Genomic DNA, 15,444 nt, shown 5'->3' with positions numbered 1-15,444 from the left:
TATATTTAAGAGGGAGTTAGATGTGGCCCTTGTGGCTAAAGGGATCAGGGGATGTGGAGAGAAGGCAGATACAGGATACTGAGTTGGATGATCAGCCATGATCATATTGAATGGTGGTGCAGGCTCGAAGGGCCGAATGGCCTACTCCTGCACCTATTTTCTATGTTTCTATAACAATTACAGCACGGAAACAAGCCATCTCGGCCCTTCTAGTCCGTGCCGAACACTTATTTTCCTCTAGTCCAATCTACCTGCACTCAGACCATAACCCTCCATTCCTTTCCCGTCCATATACCTATCCAATTTATTTTTAAATGATAAAATCGAACCTGCCTCCACCACCTCCACTGGAAGCTCATTCCACACAGCTACCACTCTCTGAGTAAAGAAGTTCCCCCTAATGTTACACCTAAACTTCTGTCCCTTAATTCTGAAGTCATGTCCTCTTGTTTGAATCTTCCCTACTCTCAATGGGAAAAGCTTATCCACGTCAACTATGTCTATCCCTCTCATCATTTTAAAAACCTCTATCGTCCCCCCTTAACCTTCTGAGACAACTGACACTACGCACAGTAGACACAGTGGCATAGTCGGAGAGATATACATAGTCTGAGACAACTCACACCACACATGGACACACACAAAAAGAGTCTTGTCTGAAGAAGGGTCTCGACCAGAAATGTCACCCATTCCTTCTCTCCAGAGATGCTGCCTGCCTGCCTGACTGTCCCGCTGAGTTACTCCAGCTATCTTCGACATAAAAAGAAAGACAGACATAAAATGCTGGAGTAACTCAGCGGGACCGGCAATATCTCTGGAGAGAAGGAATGCCTTCTCGCCAGAGATGCTGCCTGCCTCCCGCTGTTATTCCAGCATGTTGTGTCTATCTTCAGTTTAAACAAGCATCTGCAGTTCCTTCCTACACATTGAGTTAGATATGAGTTAGGGATTGACAATAGTCAATAGGTGCAGGAGTAGGCCATTCAGCTCTTTGAGCCAGCACCGCCATTCACTGTAATCATGGCTGATCATCCACAATCAGTACCCCCCATTCCTGCCTTCTCCCCATATCCTTTGACTCCGCTATCTTTAAGAGCTCTATCTAACTCTCTTGAACGTATCCAGAGAATTGGCCTCCACTGCCTTCAGAGGCAGAGAATTCCACAGATTCACAACTCTCTGGACGAAAAAGTGTTTCCTCATCACCCCTTATTCTTAAACTGTGGCCCCTGCTTCTGGACTCCTCAACATCAGGAACATGTTTTTTACTGCCTCTAGCGTGTCCAAACCATTAATAATCTTCTACGTTTCAATAAGATCTCCTCTCATCCTTCGAAATTCCAGTGTATACAAGCCCAGTCGCTCCATTCTATCAATATATGACAAGCCCTGCCATCCCAGGAATTAACCTCGTGAACCTACACTGCACTCCCTCAATAGCAAGAATGTCCTTCCTCAAATTTGGAGACAAAAACTGCACACAATACTCCAGGTGTGTTCTCACCAGAGCCCTGTGCAACTGCAGAAGGACCTCTTTGCTCCGATACTCAACTCCTCTTGTTATGAAGGCCAACATGCCATTAGCTTTCTTCACTGCCTGCTGTACCTGCATGCTTACTTTCAGTGACTGATATACAAGGACACCCAGATATCGTTGTACTTCACCTTTTCCTAACTTGACAACATTCAGATAATAATCTGCCGTCCTGTTATTGCCACCAATGTGGATAACCTCACATTTATCCACATTAAATCGCATCTGCCATACATCTGCCCACTCACCCAACCTGTCCAAGTCACCCTGCATCCTCATAGCATCCTCCTCACAGTTCACATTGGCACCCAGCTTTGTGTCATCTGCAAATTTGCTAATGTTACTTTTAAAATCACCATCTAAATCATGAATGTACATTGTACACAAAAAGCTGGAGTCAACTGCTGGAAACATTGGATAGAAAATTCATTGTGTGGTTCTATTGTGTAGGGAGGAACTGCAGATGCTGGTTTACACCAAAGATAGACACAAAATGCTGCAGTAGATGGCGCCCAATACAGGTGACTATTTGCGTTCTAGACACAAAGCAGATCTACAAACTCACATTACAATCGCTCCACACTCTTAAACCTTGCATTAAACAGCACGCAACAAAAAGCTTTTCACTGTACCTCGGTACATGTGATAATAAACTAAACTAAACTAAACTAAACATGGACTGAAAATCAAATGATAAACAATAAACTAAACTGAAACTAACTCAGCGGGTCGGGAGGCATATCTGGAGAAAAGAAATAGGTAACATTGCAGGTCAAAGACCCTCAGACCCTTACTGAAACCATACTGGCACATACCGTCACACAAACCATCCCCCCTTCCATTGACTCCATTTACACCTCATGCTGCCTCGACAAGGCCACCAGCATAATCATAAATGTATACGTTTTACGAGCAAAATTAGGCCATTTGGCCCATCAATCTATTCCACCATTCAATCATGGCTGATCTATCTTTCCCTCTCAACCACATTCTCCAGCCTTCTCCCCATAAACTCTGACAACCGTACTAATCAAGAAACTGTTAAACTGTTCAAAATATATTATTGACTTGGCCTCCACAGCCTTCTGTGGCAATGAATTCCACAGATTCACCACTCAAGGACAAGTCACACCCTGGTCACTCCCTCTTCTTCCCTCCCCCATCAGGTCAAAAATATAGAAATGTGAAAACACACGCCTCCAGATTCAGAGACAGTTTCTTCCCAGCTGTTATCAGACAACTGAACCATCCAACCAACAACTAGAGAGTACTCTGAACTACAATCTACATAATTGGACACCTTCGGACCATCTTTGATCGGACTTTACTGTCTTAACCTTGCATTAAAGGTTAGTCCCTGTGAATAGCTCGATTGTAATCATGTATTCTCTTTCCGCTGACTGGTTAGCACGCAACAAAAGTTTTTCATTGTATCTCAGTACACGTGACAATAAATTAAACTAAACTATACTAAACATGGACTGAAATCAAACGAACAAACTGCAGATGCTGGAAATCTGAAATAAAAATGTCTGAAACTGCTGAAAACGATCAGCAAATGGGTACATGTAGGCACAAAGTACTGCAGATGCTGGTTTATGCCCAATAAATGCAAAGTGCTGGAGTAACAGTAGGTCAGGCAGCATCTGTGGAGAAAAAAGGATGGGTGACATTTTGGGTCAGGACCCTACTTCAGACAGATCAGGTAACATCTGTGGAAAAAGCGAGTTCATATTTCAAGTTAAAAGAAACGGCCTGTTTTGACTTTCCATGCAGGTTGACTCAATGTGTGCAGAGAGTCTGAACAAAATATTTTGGTACCTCCTAAAACTATTCGACCTGGATGTGTTCATCTCACTTGTTGATTGGAGTACATGGTCACCTTACTGAAGTAATACTCATTTCCCAGCTCCTTCCAAGTGGATTTCCACAAATTTTAGTTAAATCCATAAATTTAGACACCACAAAATTATCCTATTTCTATTTATTATTTTTGGAAGTCTTTTTTTACAGCACATTCTGCACTGAAAAAAAAATTAGAATAGTTATAGGAGAGAAATTTGCAAATTGCTTTATAGGCAGGATGTGGAGGCTTGGAAGAGGTGTTGACGAGGTTAACCAGAATGCTGTTTGTTTAGAAGGTAGAAGATACAAGCAGAGGTTGGAAAAACTGGGATTGTTTTCTTTTGAGCATTGTAAATTGAGGAGTGATCTGAAAGTATTGTATGAGAGACAGAGATAGGGGAGAAAGTCAGAACTTTGTCCGAGGTTGGAAATTTCAAAGACTAGAGCCGGCCATATTTTTTAGGTGAGACGGGGAAAGATTAAAGCAGATGAGTGGGGCAAGATTGTAAACATAAAACAATGTTTTAAACAATGCGTAGAATGCATTTCCTGGGTTGGCATCAGATCAGGTATGAATGTGGTGTTTAAGAGGCTTTTTGATAGATACAAAGATATGTAGGGAATGGAGGGTTATGGGTCATATTCAGCTAGAGGAAATTAACTTGGCATTTTGTGTAGCGTGGACATTGTAGCCAAAGGGCCTGTTCCTGTGCTGTATAGTTCTATGTGTCTGAGAACCTAAATGACATTTTTTTAGGAGGAAGTTAGAATATGTCAGTTATCTACATTTTATTTAGTCACCAATTGAACCAAATTTCACTGAATGGAGTTTTAAACACTGAAGAATATTCTAGAATCATAAAGTTGTACAATGCAGAAACACCCCATTTTTCCTACTATGTCCATTTCCAACCGGTTTTGCCCACCTACATTAATACCATTTTACTGCATTAGGTCTATACCTTTCTGTCTTACTTTTTAAAGTGCCAGTGTAAATGTCTCTTAAACATTATGCTTGTTTAGTTTAGTTTAGTTTAGGGTTATACAGTCTAAAACAGGCCCTTGGGCCCACCGAGTCCACACCAACCAACAATCACCCATAAACCTGTTCTATCCTACATACAAGGGACAATTTACAGAAGCCAATTAAGTACAAACCTCAATGCCTTTGGTCTGGGGCAGGAAACGGGATTATCCAAAGAAACTCACATGATCACAGGGAGCTATGTACAAACTCCATGTAGACAGCACCCCTAGTCAGGATTGAACCCGGGTCTCGGGCACTGTAACGTAGCAACTCTACTGCTGTGCCACTGCATATCTAATTCCACCACTCTCTGTGTAAACAAAAACGTTCCCTTCAAGTGCCCTTTAAAATTCCTTCTTCTCATCTTAAATCTATGGCTTCTTGTTTTTCATACCCCAAACATGAGAAAAAAAATCTAACAATTTATCTCTGCCTCTCATCATTTTATATACCTTTATAAGGTCACCACTCAGCCTCCTTCACTCCAAGGAAATAAAAGAGCATATCTAATCTCTCCCCACAACTAAAGTCCCCCAATTCAGGCTAAATCCTGGTGAATCTCCTGTGCTCTTTCCAGGACTATCCTTCACACACTGTGGCAAAAGTAATGCACACAATACTCCAGATCCAATCTAAACAGCCTTTTGTAAAATTGCAAACTCTTATGCATGTGCCTTCTTGACAACTTATCCATGCATATTGCCACTTTTAGAGAACCCTCTGATGATCAACATTCCTTAGTCCCCTGAGTTACTGTATGTGCCCTACTATTAGTTCACAGTTGTCAGGATTAAGTTCCATCTGCCAATGCTCTGCCCAATGTAGTAATATCCTCTGTACCCTTGGCCACCCTTCTTCACTATCCAAAACTGGCAATGTTCATGTCCTCCGCAGATTTACTAATCATGCCTCCTACATTCACATCGTCATTAATGTATATCACAGACAGCAAGTGTCCATGCACCGATCCTGGTGGCACACCGCTGACCACAGCATTCCATTCAGAAAATCATTCTCTCACCACTATTCTATCACTCAGCCAATTTTGGATCCAATTATGTAAAATGGAACTGCAGATGCTGGTTTAAACTGAAGATAGACACAAAATGCTGGAGTAACTCAGCGGCACAGGCAGCATCTCTGGAGAGGAGGAATTGGTGATGTTTCGGGTCGAGACCAATTAGCCAGCCTCACATGCAGGACCATGTCAAATGTTTTATTAAAGTCCATATCGAGAATGTCAACTACCCAGCCCTCACCAATGTTCTTTGTTACTTCCTCAAAAATCTCAAATTAAAGGGACACAAAACCACATTGATGATCCCTGATCTGTAAAAATGCTATCAGGGACATTGCTATAGCTTCCTTTGTTTCCCTTACCAATCTGATGTAGATCTCTTCATGCCCTGGGATTTATCAACCCTTATGCCTCGCGTTTTGAGTTAGATTCCGATAATCAGGAAATCAATCATAAAAGTGGTAGAATAGTTCTATTTTCAATTTATACCCTTTCCTCTTGCTACATACAACATTAAACAATATGGATTGATTTGAAATAGTTCATTCCCTTCTTAGAAATTTCATAGCTGCTCATTAGTCGATTCAATGGAAGACATTCTATCAAAAATATACAATGCTCATTCTTTTAGAATGTAACAAATCTAGTGATGGTGTTTAATAAAAGACCAAGTGTAGATTAGCTTGTCCAAACAGCATAAATTGCCTTCAAATTATCAGAATTAAATTTCAGAATTTAATATGTCAGGATTTCCATAACCTTAGCTTCAATATTGTGTCAACCTGGGCTTCATTCAAATGCTAGCATTGAGGAAAGGTTGGAAAGAAATTTAAAAGTTGATATAGTTCTAGTTAGGCACAATGTATCTCGCTATTCTCGATGTCAATCAATTTCCCTTGCTTAAATTTAGATTTGAACTTCCCAGGTCCAAAAAACATCACAATTGCTCACAATTATTGTTAATGATATTGCTTATGGAAAGGAGGTTTGGCATTAATGCCAGGAGAAATCTTTGAATAATATCATGGGGTATTGCAAGTCTACCAGAACAAGAAACCTACATTTTCAGTTTAAATGTTCTTTTATGATAACATTGCATTTCAATAGTATTGGGTAAAAGTGAAGATTCATGTTTGGGTTTGGATTTGAAGGTAAAAAATGCTGTTTTAGCATTTTTGAAAAAGGACTGTGGAAAAATTAATAAATTAATCGATGAGGTATAACAGATAAGGATTGCATTCTTTGCTCTAAATTTCCAATTTAGGTATTAAATTTGCATTTAATATTTGCTTCACCAGCTGGTCAATGAACTTCGTACAATACCTTAAAATGTATGCACAACATATTAACACTGTATCAAGTTCTTCATTAGCGACCAAATGGGATTAAAAAATCATTCAATTCTGTTTAGCAGCTCATAAATATAACATTACTGCCATAAACACTTGGATAGCAGAAGAACATAAGAAATGGGAGCAGGAGTGGGTTACTTGACCTATCAAGCCTGCTGCACCATTTCATAAGATAATACAGTAGCATAACATCAATATTCCAGGTAGCAGGGTAACCTGGACAATTATTTAAATAACACAAACTAAGCTCTCAATCACTTTTGTGACTAAGAACAAAACACATTCCATAAGCTAGATCTTCCAGTCTAGACATTTACTCACAAGGACAGCAGACAATCGGGTGCACAGGCAGCCTTCCTAATATTGTGGTCATTAAAGTTAATAATCTGGTAAGTAAGTAGTGAAGCTTTGAATTGGGCACATTGACTTTGACACCCAATAACTCAATCTGCTCTTCCATCAAAAGGACTCTTAAAAACAGGTCCGCAACAGACATTCTAATTCATAAAAATTTAGCCCAATGCAAATTTGTTCCACATTTTTATTGCTTTGCAGCTGTCAAGCACATTCATTATTTCAAAGTTGTTCCTGTTTTGATATACAAAAGCCTGAGGGAGACTATGACTCGTGTATAGAAATGTCCTTTCCCTATATCCCTAGTCAAAGCAGGAACATGATATTCTATTGTTACATGCCAATAAGTAGTAGATGCACACCAGATGGATCAATACCCTTTTAGAAAATGAAAGTACCAATGTTACAATGGTCAGTAGCTCACAAAAACACACAAGGATTCTGTTCTAGGAGGATAACCATATAACCAATGCATGCTAGCATTGAGGAAAGGTTGGAAAGAAATTTAAAAGTTGATATAGTTCTAGTTAGGCACAATGCTGCTTTAATTCAGTAGATCCTGAAAAGTAGGTGGCTGATGTAAAATATTGGCATTGTTAACATATTATGGACCAGTTGAAAGCTCCATTTGGTACATGTGATCTTGGAAACAGAGAACAGGTTTCTGAGAGTGAAAAAGTACTCGTACAACAAAAAAACTTCTGCAAGGACACCCTTTCATTGATTGAAAATGTCTGTCTTAGTTCAATACTCACAGCAAAACTAACCAATGTATGTTATGTCCAAATCTTTTGTTGTTGGTGTTGATGTTGAAGATTAAGAGGCTGGATCCACAACAGTACCAATTGTATCTGGAAGAAAAAAAATTGGTGTGCACCTAGTGGATAAACAATGAAGTTTAAGATAATATCAAACTTAAAGAATAAGCATATAATAATGCAAAGATGGATGGCAAATCAGAATATTGGATAGAATGTAAAAATAGCAAAGGCGGACTGAAAGATTAATAAGAAAAAAAATAGACTTTGACGCCACAAGGAACTTCTGGCGCTGAATTACCAAAAAATACCTAAAGTGCTGGAGTAACTCAGCGGGTCAGGCAGCATCTCTGGAGAACATTGATTGGTGATGTTTCAGGTCTGAACCCTTTTTCAGACTGATAATCTGCTATCTGACTATTCAGAAATCTCAGTGGTTTGGCATCTCTCTCATCAAATGCTGATTCTCACACTCATTTTATTAGACAAGGGACCAGATTCATTCATTTCCTCTTGGACACTGGGTCCCCCATTTTTGCTCCCTGGGACCCTGAATCTCATCCTACCTTTCACAATTGGGTTCCCAAGTCCCATATTCCCACTGTAAAAGAAGTCTTTCTTGGACAAATAGAATGACTGGAATTCTTCATTGGCACGAACACGATTGATTATTTATCATATCGAATGTGCTATTTTGTCTCTTTGTCACTCCATTGCATTGGGAAGCACGGTGCCAGGCGGAAAATAAAGTGTTAATTAATTCAGTGATCATTGATTTCTGCAGCTTGCCTTTTTGTGCAAGGGTATATTTCATTGTGAAAGGAGGTATATGAAATGAGCAAGGTACATCTGATTTTTTTTTAAACAGGATCCAGTGATTTTGTTATAACATTCATTTCACTTCCTGATTTTGCTGTCAGATTTTATAACCAATCCCACCTCCAATCCAATGGCCATGGGCAGTAAACATCACTGAGATAGCATTTCAAAATAATCCAAAGTTGTTTTCAGATAAAGTTATCAAGAGATTTTGGAATATGTTTCAAGTGGTAACTTGCAAGGTTTTGACATGTCAAGGGTTTGCATGCAATTGTATTCAATAACTAGACTAACTAGACTAGACACGGGAGGCCTGGTCCCCCAACGCAACCCGTTCCCCCAATGCAATATTCCACCACTCACCTGGCTGACGGGTTCCCGTTGTGACACCACTGATCCCCCCTCCTCCACCCCCCGCCCCCCCCCCCACACCGCCTCTTGCCCTTCCCCCCACCACGCACTTACTCCATCCCCCCCCTCCCCCATCCACACTTCGCAGCTCTCCAGTGGAGCAGTCATTCCCACCCATTGGGTTCTTATTGTGACGTAGAACACGCAGGTATGACGGGCACGGCAAGTGGAAAATGGATTTATTAAAGCTTAAAATGTGAATAACTCTTAAAATATAACAACAATTTAAACGCTAAAGTTGAGATTTTTTCAGTCCATTCTTTCTTGTTTCGTCTCTTTTGCGTTCTGCAGCCAGGGGAGGGGACGGCTTCAGGCGGGGGCTGTCGGGGGCCGGTGGGCAGGGGAGAGAGGGGAGTATGGGGAGGGGTGTGTGTGGTTAAGGGTTTGTGGTGGGGTATGTGTGGGGGAGGGGGAGGGAGGGGAGACAGCGAGCGTTGTGGAGCTGGAGAGGGGGTGTGTGGGCGGGGGGGAGGAATGAGTGGGTGGGAGGGGTTGTGGTGCAAGGGTTGTGGGGGTGGGGCGGGTTGTGGGTGAGGGGGGGTGTGGACGGGGGGAGGGGGTTGTGGATGGGGGGGAGGTGGGTGTGTGGGCGGGGGGTTTGTGTGGGGGTGGGGAGTGGTGTGGGGGCGGGGAGGGGGTGTGTGGGCGGGGGGGGGGGTTTGTGGGGACGGGAGAGAGAGAGCTCGGAGAAAAGAAGGGGGTTGTGGGGGTTTCACGGGGGAGGGGAGCAGGAGCTAGCCATGGGAACCAGAGCGGAAGGGGCTGGAGCGGACTCACAGTGGTCGCTGTTCGCTGGTTGCTGGTGGCTGGTCGTACTCCGCCGCTGGATCAGATTCTCCGCTTTCCATTTGGTTTGGCGACCTTTCCCGCGCCGGGCCGGGCCGTTTTCAGTCCCTCCGAAAATTGTGTCCGGTTGGAAACCTCCGCCGGCCATCCACAGCTCCAATAAAGACACGATGGTGCTGGAAGGGGCGGACCTTCCCGCAGAGTGACAGGAGAAAAGATCAAACCACGCGGCGCTGAATGGCAGGAGAGGAGATCGATCTGCGCACGCGCGGTTTTTAATATTTTTAAACCTTGCTAACGTTTACATTAAACCACCGATCTGAACGGAACTTGGTGCAATCACAGCGCAGGTGAACGGTGAGTAAGCTGGCGAAAAATCGTAGCGCTATCTCGTAATATTTTTGCGCAAATAGAATGACCGCGCAACCGAAAGAAAATAAGATCAGAGCTTTAGTTATATTTAGATAGATATATGAGGTGTGAACTCTGAAGGAACTTCTGGCATTGCTGTAATTTGTGGCAGTTCTAAGCACTCCAATCTATGGGGAGGAGGACAACGAGGATGGGCAAAGGAAGCAGCAAGTAAATTTGCAGCTGGAAGAAGAATATGTAGAAGGAAGAAACAGTAAAATCCTTTTATTTCCAATAGAGTTAACAGTTCCAGAACTATATTCCTGTATTCTCTCAGGAACATGATATAATGAGGTGTTAATATTCCTGAGTTGTGTCACATCCTGCAAACACACCTGCAGTAAACTACTGCAGCTGACCCAACCAGGCATGCTGAAGTCACATTATCATCATTTACCAGAGCAAACATATTCATAATTTTTCATGTTAACATCCAAGAGAGGCAGAACAACTTCCAGTAATTGGCATAAATTCCTGTATTTTCTTAGATTCACTGTACCCATTTTGTTTAAACAATAGACATAGATGCAGGAGTAGGCCATTCAGCCCTTCGAGCCAGCACTGCTATTCAATGTGATCATGGGTGATCACATTGTAGATTTTTTTTCACACCAACCAAACATCTGAACAAATCAAGACACAAGGTGCTGGAGTAACTCACTGGATCAGGCAGCATCTCTGGAGAACATGAACAGATGACATTTCAGGTCATAACTCAAAAGTCACCTATTCATGTTCTCTAGAGATGCTGCCTGACTTGCTGAGTGTCCTTCAGCACTTTGTGTCTTTTTTTGAAAACCAGCATCTGCAGTTCCTTGTGACTCCATCTTAACAAATCATCTGGAATTTCTCCCCATTAATATCCAAATAGCCCAAACTCAATGTATATAACCCGATCCCCAAATAATGTCCAAACTCGACGGGCTGAATGGCCTAATTCTTCTCCTATGACTTATGAATATTAAATAGTATGTAATGTCTTATAGAATATCTGAATTTGTGTCAGCTTTGCAGTTTTATTAATATTTTATTAATATTTAATTAATAAAAATATAACCTTCTAATGGTTCTGCCATAAGTTTATGGTGCTTATTATGCAAGTTTTAAGCATTTAAACGTAATGCTTAAGTTAACAAGTTGCCATTTAGGAATTCTTATGGACATTTGCTTGGCTGTATGGTATTGATATAAATACTTCCATGAATTAAAATAACTTTTTCTCAGTAAATCTTGAAAGGTGTGGCAATTTTTCAACAGCAAGGAACACAATTTCACATTGTCCATATCATAGTGAATGTTGAATACTTGTGTTGAGTAATTTTGCTCTGTATCACGAACAACACAGAAACTACATTTGCAGTAGTATTGAACATGATGAGGCAAATAAATGCTCTTGACAAAAGAGATGACACGGAAGCAGGAGGCTTCAACAGTCGCCTGCAGCCATATCTTTGTAGTAAGTCATTAAAGAGGATTTCAATTGAACAATTGGTACTCTCCTGCAATTAACAGTCGTGTTTAACATATGTCCCAATCCTTCTACCTACAACAGCATCTGCTAAATACCAAGATCAATATTCACATCAGCTAACATTATAAGCTCGCCAGCAGCAGCTACAAGATATTTTCTGCATTGTATCAAATGAAAAGAAAAAACAAAAAAAACTTCCCCAAGACTAACAGTGAGAGAATGTGTAAATATATTAACAGAATGACAGTGGAGATGAGTAAGTCCAATGAAAACCAATACAGCTCTCATTGTAATAATTAAAGTGGAAGTGGCCAAAGATGATGGAAGTAATTTTAATTCTCATAGGAGGTGAGAATGAAACTGAATATTGTAGTATTGTCAGATTCTCACTTCTAATCTCATACTGGAGGGAAGGTCATTGATGAATAAGATAAAGATGGTTGAATTAAAATGCTGTCCTGGAGGCCCCAATAATCCAATGATTGTAGCCCACTGGAAATTTTGCATTTGACAACCATTCATTTCAGTTCTATATACAGTCAGGATGTTTAGGCACTAAAGAACTCTAAAATAGGCAGGCAAAAAGGCATAATAAAATTACAAAAAAGGCATAAAAAGGCATGTATTTCCACCACCAAAATATGGTTTTAAATGATAATTTATACTATATTAAATGACCAAAGTGACCAGAGGGCCTGTTCCTGTGTTGCATTGATGTATATAACTTATATAGAATAATGCAACACAGGAACAGGTCCTTCTGCACACAATGTCAGTGGTAAACATCATGCCAAGCTAAATTAATCTGATCTGCCTGCACATGGTCCCTACCTCTCTATTCTCCACATATGCATGTGCCTATCGAAAAGGCTCTCAATGGCTACTATTGTATCTGATTCCATCACCACCCATGGCAGCGCGATCCTGGCACCCACCACCCTCTGTGTAGAAAAACTTGCTCTGCACATCTATATAACTAAAAGTCTCATCTTGACCACTTCTTGTCTGTGCTGTATATTGATTTTAGAAAAAACGCTACCCTATATCTCTATGATTTTTGGCAATCTTACTCACAGCCCTCCTCCGCTGTGGCAGCCCTGAGGAATTTTCTGATCGATGAAAAATTAAAAAGTTATGAGTGTTTAAAAAATCTTGAGATAAGCTGATTGGTCCTCTCTTCTGTCAATCATCACGATGAAGGTAATGCCCCTTCTGGGGGGGTGGACTATAAAACCCCGGATGCCTGGATATGAGTCAGTCACTCTGGAAGATCGTGAGGGAGAGTCCACAACCGTGATTCTAAGCTGTGAATCAACTGAACTGTAAGTCTGCAATGTACTTGCAATAAATGAGTTGTTAGCCCTTAATGACAATGCAATGAGTTGTTTGGCAATTTGGTGGCCTGCACTCTGCTTGAAATGCTGTGAAATTAAATGTGGTGGCCTGCACTCTGCTTGAAATGCTGTGAAATTAAATGTGGTGGCCTGCACTCTGCTTGAAATGCTGTGAAATTGAATGTGGTGGCCTGCACTCTGCTTGAAATGTTGTGAAATTGAATTTGGTAGCCTGCACTCTGCTTGAAATGGAATTTCAAGGAATAGCCGTGAATGAACTGCCAGCCCACCAGCCCTGAGTGACTGATCTGCCAGCCCACCATCTCTGAATGACTGAGCTGCCAGCCCACCAGCCCTGAGTGACTGAGCTGCCAGCCCACCAGCCCTGAGTGACTGATCTGCCAAGAATCCATTTGGCCCACAATGTCCATACTAGCCCTCTAGAATACGGTCCCTTCGGCCCTCAACACCCATACTGGCGCTCCCCCACTGGCCACCAATATTGGAATTGGTGGAGAGGTGGAATATTGCGTTGGGGGAGCAGCCCTCCCGTGTGAACATGGGACTCAATTGGTCCCACTTAGTCTAGTATCCTTTAAAGCTTGTCCCTTTCATCTTAAACCTATACTCTCTAGTCTTTAACGTTTCCACCTTGGGAAAAAGGGCTAACCATCCTATTTATGCCCAACATCATTTTATATACTTCCATCAGATCTCCCCTCAACCTTCCAGAGAACACAATCCAAGATTGTCCAACCTCTCATAACAAATACCCCCTACTCCAAGAAGCATTCTGGGAAACCTCTTGCACACCCTCTCCAAAGACTCCACATCCTTCCTGTAATAGGGCAACCAGAACCGAACACAATCATCTTAATGCGGCCCAACCAAACACCTATAAAGAAGGGTCTTGACCCAAAACGTCACCCATTCCTTCTCTCCAGAGATGCTGCCTGTCCCGCTGAGTAACTCCAGCTTTTTACGTCCACCTTCAAACACCTATAAAGCCGTATCATGACTTACTTATTCATACACTCATTGCCCTGACCGATGAAAGGAAGCGTACCATATGCTTGCGTTATGTTGCGATACATTAGCACTCTTTGGCGTAATACTCAGCCAAACACAGCTTTTCACGATTACTCTGGAATCCTGTTCTTGTTAGCCAAATTGTGATTAAATCTTTTATAACCAATCCTGCCAGAATTTGGAATAAGCTTTGGTGCCTGTTATTGGTGAATAAATATCACAATGACATGTGTGTGCTTCTTCTATCATCTTACTGGTAAATAGAAGGAGGCTGATGGGACAGTAACTAGTCAGGTAGGATTTATCCCGATTTTGTTTTGCATACGCCTATACCAGATAATTCTGCACTATTTTTTTGAGGTTCCATTGGCGTGATTATACTGCGGGAGAATGATTAGTTCATGTGCACCGGCAATTAGCAAGACATGGGTGGTACACCAGCACAACGGTAGTGTTGCTGCCTTACAGCACCAGAGACCCAAGTTCGATCTTGAACACGGCTGCTGTCTGTACTGAGTTTATACGTTTTCCCTGTGACTGCGTGCTTTTTGCCGGGTGCTCTGGTCTCCTCCAACAATCTAAAGACATACTAGTTTGTAGGTTCATTGGCTTCGGTAAAAAAATTGTAAATTGAACCTAGTGTGTAGGAAAGTGCTCGTGTACGGGGTGATTGCTGGTCGGCATGGACTCGGTGGGCCGATGGGCCTGTTTCCATGCTATATCTCTGCAGTCTACAGTATCTCTATGGTCTACAGCTGAGATGTTGTCAGTACATTCACAGGCTTCCTAATATATCATGATGAGTACAATATTGACAGATCACCGACATCTTTAATCAAACTTGTTAGGAGTATGGTGATAGGGTCTTCCACTTGGATATCTTTGCTAAAGATGCTTACAGACAGAAGCCATATCTTCTGCACTTATCTGTTGGATAATTGAGGATGAAAATGTTCACAGAGATTCCACCTCTCATTAGTTACATAGTTGACCAGCACTATTCTCAACTAAATGTTATATGGCTGCAAATGTTTTGTTACGAGTTAGTTGTAAGACTACACACCTCTATTAATGTCCTGACACTATGTTTGGCATGCAGAAAGTCTTTAAAAAACTTTATTAAGTTTAGTTTAGTTGTGTTTAGTTTAGAGATACAGTGCGGAAATAGGCCCTTTGGCCCACCGATCCCTGCACATTAACACTATCTTACACTAGGGACAATTTGTACATTGACATCAATTAACCTACAAATCTGTATGTATTTGCAGTGTGGGAGGAAACCTAGTTCTCGGAAA

Source organism: Amblyraja radiata, chromosome 3 (genome assembly GCF_010909765.2).
Source record: "Amblyraja radiata isolate CabotCenter1 chromosome 3, sAmbRad1.1.pri, whole genome shotgun sequence".
Lineage (NCBI taxonomy): Eukaryota > Metazoa > Chordata > Chondrichthyes > Rajiformes > Rajidae > Amblyraja > Amblyraja radiata.
The sequence above is the reverse complement of the archived record's forward strand: the minus strand, read 5'-3'. Positions refer to the sequence as shown.